Here is a 12135-nt window from a genome sequence, read left to right on the forward strand (position 1 = left end):
TGCCTTAAGTCTGTTAAAAGACTATAGTAACATCTGGAAAAGTCATGCTAACCTGAGGCTTGTTCACAACAAGTAAAAATCCAAAACCCTGCTGCTGCAAGCTATCTATTGTTTTTGAAGAAACCATGAGATATCCCGTCAGTATATCTGCTATCCATAGGAATTTCAAGCTGGCTCCTAAGCGTCTGGTTACTCCCTAACCTTATGTTTTTCCTGATTATCAGTCAGTTTCTTGAGATGTTCCAAACCAGATAACCCCTTGTCAATAGAAAAGACAATGATTTACACTATTGAAAATGCTTTGAAGAAGCTGAATTGAGGGTATAAAAATCTGTAAAAAAAAGCAGCAATATGTATATGTGCTTCAAGAGGAGAACTCTCTCTCTCTCACACCACCTGCTGTTCTTCTCTAGAGGCTGGAAGAAACAGATCGTCTCCCTTCAAGGATCATGCTACAAACTTTACCTGTCAGCCTTGAAACCCAAGTGCCTTGGACTGGTGAGATCCCAGCAGTCTCTCTCTCTCTCTCTCTCTTTTCTCTCTAGGCATAAATTTCTGAACCTGAACTGTATTAGTTAAGCTTGAGCTAAGTTTCCCCAAATACTTAGTGAAACCAGGGTGATACTGTAATTGTTTCTGTTTGTTTTTCCTTTGCATCTCTGTTACTATTAGTACCATAATATATTTTATATACTTAGCAATAAATAACTTTTATAGTCAAACTGGTAGTAACGGGGTATATTTTTCCTTCTCTACTTCTCCTTCCCCACTTGTTCTACAGCAATGCTTCTTTTACCTAAGCTAAAGATACCTGTGAAGCCCAAAAATACTGTGGGGTCTGCTCATCAAAAAGCTAAAGATTGGGACATACTGAGTTTGAAATACATAAGGGGATCAGCTTGTACAGGCTGATTGACCCAGTTTGGTTCAGACATGCCCTAATGAACTGAATGCTGGCCCATGAGGGTGTCAGCTGGACACCAAGCCAGATTCAGAGGTAGTCTGTTTACCTGTGTGCTTATGTCTGACTGCAGTTTATTGTTGCTCTGATGAACTGATTCTTGGCATATGGGGGTGTCAGCCTGTCCATGCTGATCAACCTGACCAGGTCACATGTCACATTAATCTGTGTGTGTTTGTGTGCATGACTGATTTGGTGACTGGAGGAACCGAGCCCCACTGAAACTGAATCCTGCAAGATAGCTCCATTGGTGGTGAGGGCTTGCAGAAGGGAGATATACAACTCCGTATAGAAACAAAAGTAACACAAACAGCACATTGATAGAATTACCAAGACCCTAGAAACATATCCCTAATAAATGAGGGATTTACCCCAAAGTGATGGGCAAATCTGGTAACAAGGGGCAAGCTTGACTCCAAAACAGTTGACCATGCCATAGGGAAAGGACTTTCACTTGCTTGCTCCCAGGAAAGGTTCAAGCTTACACAATTAAGCAGAACATAGGGAAAGCTGATTTTTGACCAAGGTTCATACATACTCTTGAGCAGACTACTTACCTTTACTAAGATCGCACCAGAATCAGAACCTTCTCTATCTTTCCCATGATGATGGGTACTCCTTTTTCTTGGGCTAAGGGACTGATCTACAACTTAAAAATTGCACACTTTAGGGAGTCACCTCCGTGGGACTAGGACTCTGACCAAGGTACCGAAGGGTGTGTCTAAATGGGTTAATGCTCTGGGGTGGGTTTACTCTATAGTCATATATTTACACACACACTATATATATATGACAGTAAACACACCCCAGAGCATTTACCCATGTAGACACACCCTCTCGTACCTTGGTCAGAGCCCTAGTTCCACAGAGGTGACTCCCTAAAGCATTCGATTTTTAAGTTGTAGATCAGTCCCTGAGCCCAGGAAAAAGGAGTACCTGTCATCATGGAGGAGATAGAGAGGGTTCTGATTCTGGTGGGATCTTAGTAAAGGTAGTCTTCCAGTGGTCTCCTCAAGAGTTTGCATGAACCTTGGTCAAAAATCAGATTCCCCTACATTCTGCTTAATTGTGTAGACTTGAACCTATATGTATGTGTACACACACGCACACACACTAAGAAGGTTGATGGAAAGCTCTGTAATCTCATAATTTGATTTGTGAAGATGGAATAGGGAAACACCTATAGCAAGACCTCCTTGTGCCAAAGACCTGAAAAGTCCCTTTTTTCAAAAACTCTGCTGTAAATAGTGTCTGTGGTAGCCTCCTTTAGTGGAGGGCATATTTATAGTAGCTAAGTACTATATATTTACAGTCTTGCTAAGTCCACAAAAAGGACGATGAAATCATTGCTCAGCTTAAACTTGAAAGCAGCAGCTACACACCAAAGTATTGCCCACCTGCTTTTATTGTAAAGGTCTGTGCAGTTCCAAATATTGTGTTGAAAGCTGTTTAAAGAAGAAAGTATTCCATTATCCAAAGCCTCATTAAGTACTTTCCTTCTTCCATTCTTCAAGCTATCGTATTTGGCAGGTTTTCCCCCTGACTTTGCTGCTCCTCCAGGCTCCAGCACATAGGCTGAAAACAGACATCTTCTGTGGAGCAAGATTAGTTATTCTGCAATATATATTGTGGTATAGCTACCCAGAGCACTCTAAGATATGGCTTCTCCCCCCATCCCCTCCATCCGCAATGGGCATGGGGAGGATCATCTTGGGTTTGACTAAATAAGGTAGTTCTGATGCACACACCAGTGAGCAATATGCATTGTTGTTGAGGATTTTAGAGTTTGAGGAATGTAGGCCAAGATCAGAGATAAGATTAGGAAAATTTTTAAAAAGAGAGATGATTTAAATTTTTTTATAGACCATACTATTTGCATTGCACTTACATGGCCTTTCACTCATTTATTTACCAATGAGTACTTTTACACAACACACAACCATTTTCTTACAACATATCACTTCTAGTTTTGGCTTATTGAGACTACAATGATCCATTCAGTGAGCAAAATCCAAATGCCAGGAAAAACACTGGTACAACTCCCATTGACTTCGAAGAGGATTTCACTCAGCAGGAGAATAGAAGAGAAGAGTGTCAGAGTGTCATAAGACAGCAATGGAAGAATATAAAAATGTACAAGCTAAGCAAGTTTCTTCCTTATTACACCCTTTTGTAAATTGTTTATATAATAATACTAATAAGAGCTTCAGGGCAGCCCAGACTACCAGTATTTATGAATTGTGACAATTAGTTTTTAGGAAGAACTTGACAATTAGTTTTTGCCAAAACCCCACACAACAGTGTTAGTTCTCTTACCTGTTAATAGGTTTACAGCTGCTAGACAAATGTAAGCAAGTCGGTCATGACTGATACTTAAAAACCACTTCCTAAATGTATATTTATATAAAAAGACACTCCTGATAGATAGATAGATAGTATGAAATTCTGGAAGTGCAATAATAATGATGAGGCAGTTGTTGGGCATGTTTAAAAAAGGAGAGTTAAGTTTATGTGATTTGTCTTCATTGTGAGACACTCATACTTTTGGAAAGTTGTAGACTTTTATATCAGACACTGAGAAGAAATGGGGGCACTAGGGTACTATCTAGAAGCAATGGGATGAAATTAAAACAGGAATTTAGATATATCCATGAAGAAAAAATTGCAAGTTAGTAGCATCAGCACGGCTGCATTTTTGGTGCACAGTGGCTGACACATTAAAATGCACCTAATGTGACCAATCTTGAAATGGGAGAAGGATAGAAGTTAGACAATAAAGACAGAGTGCCTGGTTTCTCCCTCCCACAGACATAGAAGTAATCATCAGGAGCCAGGAAAGAAACTAAGCAAGGACTTGGTCACAAAATTACCTCCACAATTTTCCATCAGTGATAATGGTTGGCTCCTAGCATCAAGATCTACATCAAAGTTCTTGTTCATTGAATGCAATGAATTAGCTTGAACTAAGGCTCCTTTCCTAAAGTATATTTCTGCAGTCTCTTTGCTATATTTGACACACAGAATTACAGCGAGGACTGTAATGCCTTGAATTTGGCAGCAGCTTCTGCAGGGCTCTGCTTTCCAAGAAGCCTTCAGGATGGCTGAAATAACTATTTTCGATTGTAAATAATGGGATAAATTCAGTTCCTGGTTCAATGCAGTTTCAGGAATTTAAGCCAGTGCTAAACTTTAGATTTGGGATGTATTACACCCGGGGTGGGCAAAATATGGCCCGTAGGCCAGATGTGGCCTGGCAAGGAATTGTATCTGGCCTACAGTTGGTCCCCCAGCCCGACCTGGCCTGGGCTGCTACCACTGACTCCAGCCCTGATGCCCAGGCAACCTGGCCTGTCTGGGCTGCACCAGATGGAGACTGGTCTGGGACCCCTTTGGGGTGGGTGCACTCAGCTGGTGTTACGCCTCAGCTCTGTGTTCTTGGGCAACCCTGGCACAGGATGCAGTCTGTCTGACTCACAAAGGACTCACCCCCCCTACCTCCCCTCCTCTACCTAAACGAAACTGATTAAGATGCAGTAAGAGACGCTCCTAAGACCCTCAAGATAAGGGTGACAAGAGTGAACCAACTGCCCTAGGTCTCATTTGCATCCGAGATGGAACCAGATGACCATTCATTTACATGAGAGATGGAGAACAGAAAGCCTGAAGCAGAGACTCCAGTGAATTCTGGGACCAGAGAAGCAGGGGAGCACTGCATGATGGGGAATCTGTGCTCCAAATGTTAATCAACCCATGTTCACACACACCCAGATCAGCATTTATCAGACCAGTTCTAATCTGGATTTACTAAGTACTTTCCCACCCCCAGACACACACACACAGCTCTAAGTTTAATAGGCATCTCGGGCCATACATTCCCCGGTCCCACTATGGGAGGCCTATTTAAACTTGATTGACTAAAACTCGGTTGCCGGGTTAGGGAATGCTGAGGCAAGAGACCGAGTCAGAGGGGGTATGGGCAACATTTGAACAATGGTTAAGGCTTCATCACAGCATCCAGCCTGCTGGAGCCCTAATCCCATGTGTTGTCATATCTTTCCCGAGACGACTGGTGGGAGTCCTCTCCACAAAAGGCTATGAGCACCCCAATAATTGTCTGAAGTCTGTTAAAAGACTATAGTAAGATCTGGAAAAGTCATGCTAAGCTGAGGCTTGTGCACAACAAGTAAAAATCCAAAATCCTGATGCTGCAAGCTATCTATTGTTCCTGAAGAAACCATGAGATATCCCATCAGTATATCTGCCACCCATAGGAATCTCAAGCTGGCTCCCAAGTATTTGGGTTACTCCCTAATCTTAAGTGTTTCCTGATTATCAATCAGTTTCCTGAGATGGTCCAAACCAGATAACCCCTTGTCAATAGAAAAGACAATGATTTACACTACTGAGGGTGCTACGGAGCAGCTGAACTGAGGGTATAAAAATCTGTAAGTGTGTGTGCTGCTAGAGGGAGAAGAGGAAGAGGAAAAGGAAGGAAAAGAAGTAGAAGCAGGAGGAAAGAAGGAGAAGAAGAAAACCCCTGTGCTGACACCATCCCCTGTCGTTCTTGGGACGCTGGAAGAACAGATCATCTCTCCCTTCAAGGACTGTGCTACAGACTGTGCCTGTCAGCTTTGCAGCCTGAGTACCGTGGACTAGGTGAGATCCCAGCGTTCTCTGTCTTCTTTCTAGGCATAAACTTCTGAACCTGAACTGTATCAGTTAAGCTTGAGCTAAGTTTCCCCAAATACTTAGTGAAACCAGGGTAGTACTGTCATTGTTGGTGTTTGTTTTTCTTCTGTATGTTTATTACTACTAGTACTATTATATATTTCATATGCTTAGCAATAAATAACTTTTATAGTCAAACTGGTAGTAATTGGGTATATTTTTCCTTCTCTGCTTCTCTTTCCTCCCGTGCTCTGCAGCAACGCTTCTTTTACCTATGCTAAAGATCCCTGTGAAGCCCAAATTATTGTGGATTGTACAGGCTGATTGACCCAGTTTGACTCAGACGTGACCTTATGAACTGAATGCTGGCCCATGAGGGTGTCAGCTGGACACCCAGCCAGATTCAGAGGGATTCTGTTCACCTGTGTGCTGTGTGCTGCATTTTATTGTTGCTTTTATGAACTGATTCTTGGCATATGAGGGTGTCAGCCTGTCCATGCTGATCAGCCCGGCCAGGTCAGGCGTGTCACGTTAATTTGTATGTGTTTGTGTGTATGACTGATTTGGTGACTGGAGGAACCCAGGCCCGTTGAGCCAAGACCCTAGAAACTACCCCTAATACATGAGCACACCCCAAAGTAATGGGCAAATTTGGTAACACCGGGTAGATGGGATGGGCCATAGGCAGGTGGGGAGCAGTGGCCAGGAGTGGGACAAGCAGGCGGGGCTGGAGGCAGGACTGTGGGGCATTAGCAGGGCAAGGCTGGGGCCCAGGTCAGAGCTGTGGTCCACTCCTGCATGTCACTGTCTACAGAAACAGCATCACAGGGATTTGTGGATCACAGTCTTTCCCTGTCACCACCCCACAATCCTGGCCCATGGCCTTACCTGCCCACTTTGGTCCCAGATGCAGCTCTTGTCCTGCCTGCAGCCCGATCCTGTCTGCCCAGCAGAGCACACCCTGCACACAGGGTTCCCAAGCTGGTCTCCACGGAGACCCTGTCCACCTGCCCATTCCATCCGGCATCTGCAGTGGTGTGTGCAGGGTGGACAGGCCCAGGCTGTGTCAAATCAATTCCCTCCCACCACACTGGGTAAGCACCACTGCTGTACCAGCTATGGCAGCACCCGCCCTCCAATCTTGCCTCATGTTAGATCTTGCGTCATGTCCTTCTTGCCTTATGTTAGATTTCAGCACCTTAACTAGTAAACTTTATTGATAGTTACTTTTTTCTTTTTTGATTAGTGGAGCATTTGCCACCAACTTGTAAAAGGCTGTTTTTTAACTTACTGAATAATTAATGTTTATAAAGCAGGTTCTAAAATTTACAGAACCTGATCCTTAGTTATTTGTCACATACAATTCACTTTTTTAACATATCATCTATTTGTCTATATTTTTAGTAAGTGACTGATTCTTTCATAACCTTTACTCATTTTACTTGTCACTTTGGCAATGTATTAAAAGGATAGCTCACAAATGACCTTGTGTGCAGAATCACCTAGCTTTGCACCCTGCCGTGTAAGTCAGAGGTCAAGCTCCCTATTCAATACCAAGGGAAAGTTATGCACTTAAGACTAGCATTCCATTTTTACCAGGAGAGATTGACAGAGGTTCTCCACCAAATAAATACCCAACAGTTTAGAATACTTTTCTCAGGTGCGGGAGACCTGAGTCCAAGTCCTGTTCTCAGTCAAAGTGAGATTTGAAGAGGGATCCAGTACAAACATCTGAGTACCACAGATGTAAGGGTTTTGGGCTAGATCACTCTTTTATCCCCCAAAAGAAACATGACATGGCAGTTGCCTTTTATATGGAACATGATTTGACCCTATAGGTGAGAGACCTGGGAACAACTGGTATAAGAATCTGCTGGAGCTTAGGAAGGGCTCTAAGCAACTTGGCAAAGCCTGGACTTAGATTTTCTTCATTTCTGTCGCAAAAAGTAGGGGACATGTTTAAGCAGCTGCTGAGCTGGGGTTTTAAGGATCTCAGCTGCACCTACATCTTGGACTTAAGTATATAAAGTGGCCATTACCATTAGGTGTCTGAGTCCCTTTGTGAATCTTACTTAAGCCATCTGCCTTTCAAGGCCAACCTATGTATTTCTCTGCTTAATATAGGGGGAAATCATTTCATTCTTGCAAATCAAGAATGAAATTCTGACCTTACAAAGTCACAGACAATAATTCAGTAGGGCAAGGATCTCACCAAATTATTGCTTTTAACTTTCCAATTTCTTGTAACCCATATTTAGGCTTTGTTAATGCTCAAATGGTAACTTGCCTTTGGACAGTAAGTGTATAGCTCAAGTCCTATGCCAGTTTCCAGGTTCAGCCAGACTTAGTACTGTTCACACTGCAGTGTAGATATTAGAGGCAGGATATGTCATAATAAGAGGTGGAGGCTTTCAGACTAGAAATAAAACAGAAGTCTAGACAGCAGTTAAAGATGTTATTTTATGAAGTGCACTTCCAGTCTACTTTAACTTCTATCTTTTTAGGTCTTATCCAAATGGGAACATTGACTATCATCATTACTGAAGAATAACTCCCCATGTTGACAGAATAAAAGTTGCTTTTAAGCCAGAACAGAGTGGCCAAGTTGGCAGCTCTTGTTGAAGAGCTTATCCCACAATAATTAAAATGCTCAATTTCCCTGTGCAGCCAAGGCCTGAAAAAGGCAGTTTTAACAGTCAAGGCTATGTGAGAGTTATTCTGATATGTGGTAGATCATAGCTCCTCAGTTCAGCAATCCTTTGCTAGTCATATCTAATACATCACTTTGGTAAGAGGGGTTTATTTATGAAAGATAGTTAATTAACCAGATACTTTCTCCTCTGAAGGCACCTTAGCATTTTTTTAAAGGAACACTGTTGTGGGGAGGGAAAACATAATTCTAGTGACAATGTTTTAAATACATGCTATCATTGTAAGTAAATCTAAAATCATTGCAACTCAAAAAGAAAAAGGTGTGTTATTTTTCTGTTTGGTTACAGCATGCTTTTGGCAGTAAATAAATGTATAGCCAATTTTACTGTTTAGACTAACTTTGTTATTCAGTCAGACTTCCTTTTTTTGATGCTGGATGTTTGAATACAGAAATGGAAAGAAAACATCTGTTTTTCAGTTGGAGACAAACAATGATCAAGGGATGACAGGGGCAGCTGAAAACATTTTTTAAATGTTTTTGTCTCCTAAGATTTAAGTAGTTTCAAAATTATGATATCCCTTTCAGTATTACCTAGATTTTCTGGATATTAGTTTGTGCCTGTTCTGCTTCTTGTAAAATGCTATATGGCAATTATTGTTATGTAGAACATTAGAGAAGTGTGTCATTGGAGAGTTATAAAAGGTGCCAGGAGAGCAGTTTCCCTTTCAGACAAAAAACAAACATCTTTGGCTGGTATGTGAATATTGGTGAAAGAAGTCAAATTTCACCCTTTCTGTCAAGAGTTGGCCTAGAGATCAAATTATATCATAGGGTTCACTGTTGCCCTTTTGTAGTGATGAAGGCAAATCTTTACAACCTTCACTTACAAGGAATCATTCTTATCACTATCTTCAGAAACTACTGAATTATTATAAAAAAAGTAAAAGCCAAAAGCAAACTTAAAATGTGTGGCCTCAAAAAAAGCCTTGACATAGTTTCATAGATGCTAGGGTCAGAAGGGACCTATTAGATCACTGAGTCTGACCACCTGCCCTGGGCTGGAATGAGTGCTAGGATCAGATGACCCCAGCCAGGTATCTGTCCAATCTCCTTTTAAATACCTCCAAGGAAGGGGACAACACCATCTCCCTTGGAAGCATATTCCATATTTTGGCAACCCTTACTGTAAATAATTTTTTCCTGATGTCCAATCTGAATTTGTTCTCTTCCAGTTTGTGGCCATTATTTCTAGTTACCCCGACAGGTGCCCTGGTAAACATTGTATCCCCTATTTCTTGCTGCCCCCCACCTGATGAGTTTGCTGGTGGCCACAAGATCACCTCTTAGCCTCTTCTTGCAGAGGCTGAAGAGGTTCAGGTCTCCCAATTGGTCCACATAGAGTTTTTTCTGTAGGTCATTAACCAGATGAGTAGCCCTCCTCTGAACCCTCTCCAGGCCATCCACATCCCTCCTGAAGTGCAGTGCCCAAAACTGGACGCAGTACTCCAGCTGTGGCCTGACCAATGCCACATAGAGGGGAAGCATTACCTTCCTGGACCTGTTTGTGATGCACCTACTTATGCAAGAAAGGGTGTGGTTAGCTTTACTTATTACCTCATCATACTAGTGACTCGTGTTCATTTTAGAGTTGACTACGACTCTGAGTTCCCTTTCCGCAGTTGTGCTACTTAGAGTGGTACCTCCCAGGCTGTAGAAGTGTTAGTGATTCTTCCTCTCCAAGTGCAACACATGACACCTATCCTTGTTAAACTGCATCCTATTCTGTTCAGCCCATTTCCCCAGCCTGTCCAAATCAGCCTGGATTCACTCCCTGTCCTCTAGTTTGTTTACCTCCCCCCATAGTTTGGTGTCATCGGCAAACTTGCACAGGGTGCTTTCTACTCCCTCATTCAAATCACTAATGAAGATATTGAATAGTACCGGTCCCAGGACAAAGCCTTGGGGGACTCTGCTGCCCACATTTCTCCAGGTAGAAACTGACTCGTCCACCACCACTCTCTGGGTGTGTCCCATAAGCCAATTTTCTACCCACTGGACTGTTTCATAATCTACATTGCAACTGCTTAGTTTATTTATAAGAATTGGATGTGACACTGTGTCAAAGGCCTTTTTAAAATATAAGTAAATAACATCTACCTTTATTCCTTCATCCAAGCATTTTGTGACCTGGTCGTAAAATGAAACCAAGTTGGTCAGGCAGGATCTGCCTGCGATGAACCCATGCTGATTGCCCCTTAGTATCATTTTACCCATTGGTCCCCCACAAATGTGATCCTTAACAATTTTCTCAAAGGTCTTGCGAAGGATAGAGGTGAGACTAACTGGCCTACAGTTACCCGGTTCCTCCTTCCTCCCCTTCTTGAAATAGGGACCATGTTGGCCCTTTTCCAATCCTACAGGACCTGTCCTGAGTGCCATGAGTGCTCAAACAGTTGTACCAGTGGCTCCACTATGACTCCAGCTAATTCCCTAAGTACCCTAACTTTCAGAACAAGTTATTTGTTTCCATTGAAGCAAGAGTGGCTTTTATTTTTTAATAGAAAGAATGAGAAAGTATCCTATTTGGCCACCAAATTGGGCCAAATCTCTGCCGAATCAAATCAGGGACTGAAGTTTTGCAAGCCATAATACTTAGTGGCAAGGCAATTGATGTACTGGTGCAATTATTAGGCCACCTCACAAAGTATAATTTAATATTAATGTGCTAGTTTGGAACTACTGAAGTTGTACTACATTGAAAATTAGTCTGAAATGTGCTACATTTTACGTTTGTTTTTGGCTTTTACTCTTTTTATAATAATTCAGTGTTGCTTGTTATTGAATTTACTGTTAAATAAATATAACAATTTTAAAGTAAATATATGTAAAGAAATAACCAAGAGCAAATATGTGAGATAATCATAAATGTAGGAGGGCCTAGAGCCTAGACAAATAGCAAAGTGCCTTTCAAAACTCTTGCTTCACCGCTTCTTCCTTCTTTTCCCTTTCCTCTTCAGTTTCTATACTACCTGGTTTGTATACAGGATTTTTTCTTGAAAAAAGCCACCATTGCCATCACTATTTTTAAATAGTTCTGTAACCAGTACAGAGGTTTAATATTTCTTACCAGTGAAGAGCAGGCAGCCAATGCAGAAGGCAGCACTTAATGGTGGATAATAAAATATGTGAAGTAGGAACACCAGGCAGATCAGGTCAAGAAAGCACTCCTTCTGCTCCATAGTTTAAAGCTGAAGAAATTGGCACGCACCATCACTCTATGCATATACCTCTCTGCTCATCTTCCTTAGTTTTCCCAACTGGCATTCTTTCTTTCTTTCATTTCACCATTCCACTCTCTCTCCCTCAACTTGTTAGCACCCAGTTATTTATTCCTCCACCCACTCATTCACCCAATCAAACACTTCCTTTATGTATATTTTTCTGGATGCTGGGGATTTTTTTCCTGCCCATGCAAACTCAGGCTAAATGTTTAAAACCAAATAGTATGGAAAGTTTTCAGTGGTTTTCCTTGGTCATAAAGGACAGAAGTTTGGGAACAGAACTGTTAGGCATACAGTATTTAGTTTCAGACTCTCTGTGTGCCTTCATTTTCCCCCATTAATGTGTGACAGATAGGAGTGCAGCTTGAAAAAATGCCACGGCTTGGCCCAAGAAGAAAAGAAAGGTAACTCTGCTGGTATTCACACAGTGCTATAAATAACAGCTTCAGTGATTTAGGTTCATTGGGGATCCTGCCCTGATTACTAAGCCTAAGCCTAGAACACTGTTACTTACCATCTTCCTTGTAGCTATGAAACTTAGAAAATACGAAAACAGGGATATTTCCAGTCTT

Source organism: Alligator sinensis, unplaced genomic scaffold (genome assembly GCF_000455745.1).
Source record: "Alligator sinensis unplaced genomic scaffold, ASM45574v1 scaffold404_1, whole genome shotgun sequence".
Lineage (NCBI taxonomy): Eukaryota > Metazoa > Chordata > Crocodylia > Alligatoridae > Alligator > Alligator sinensis.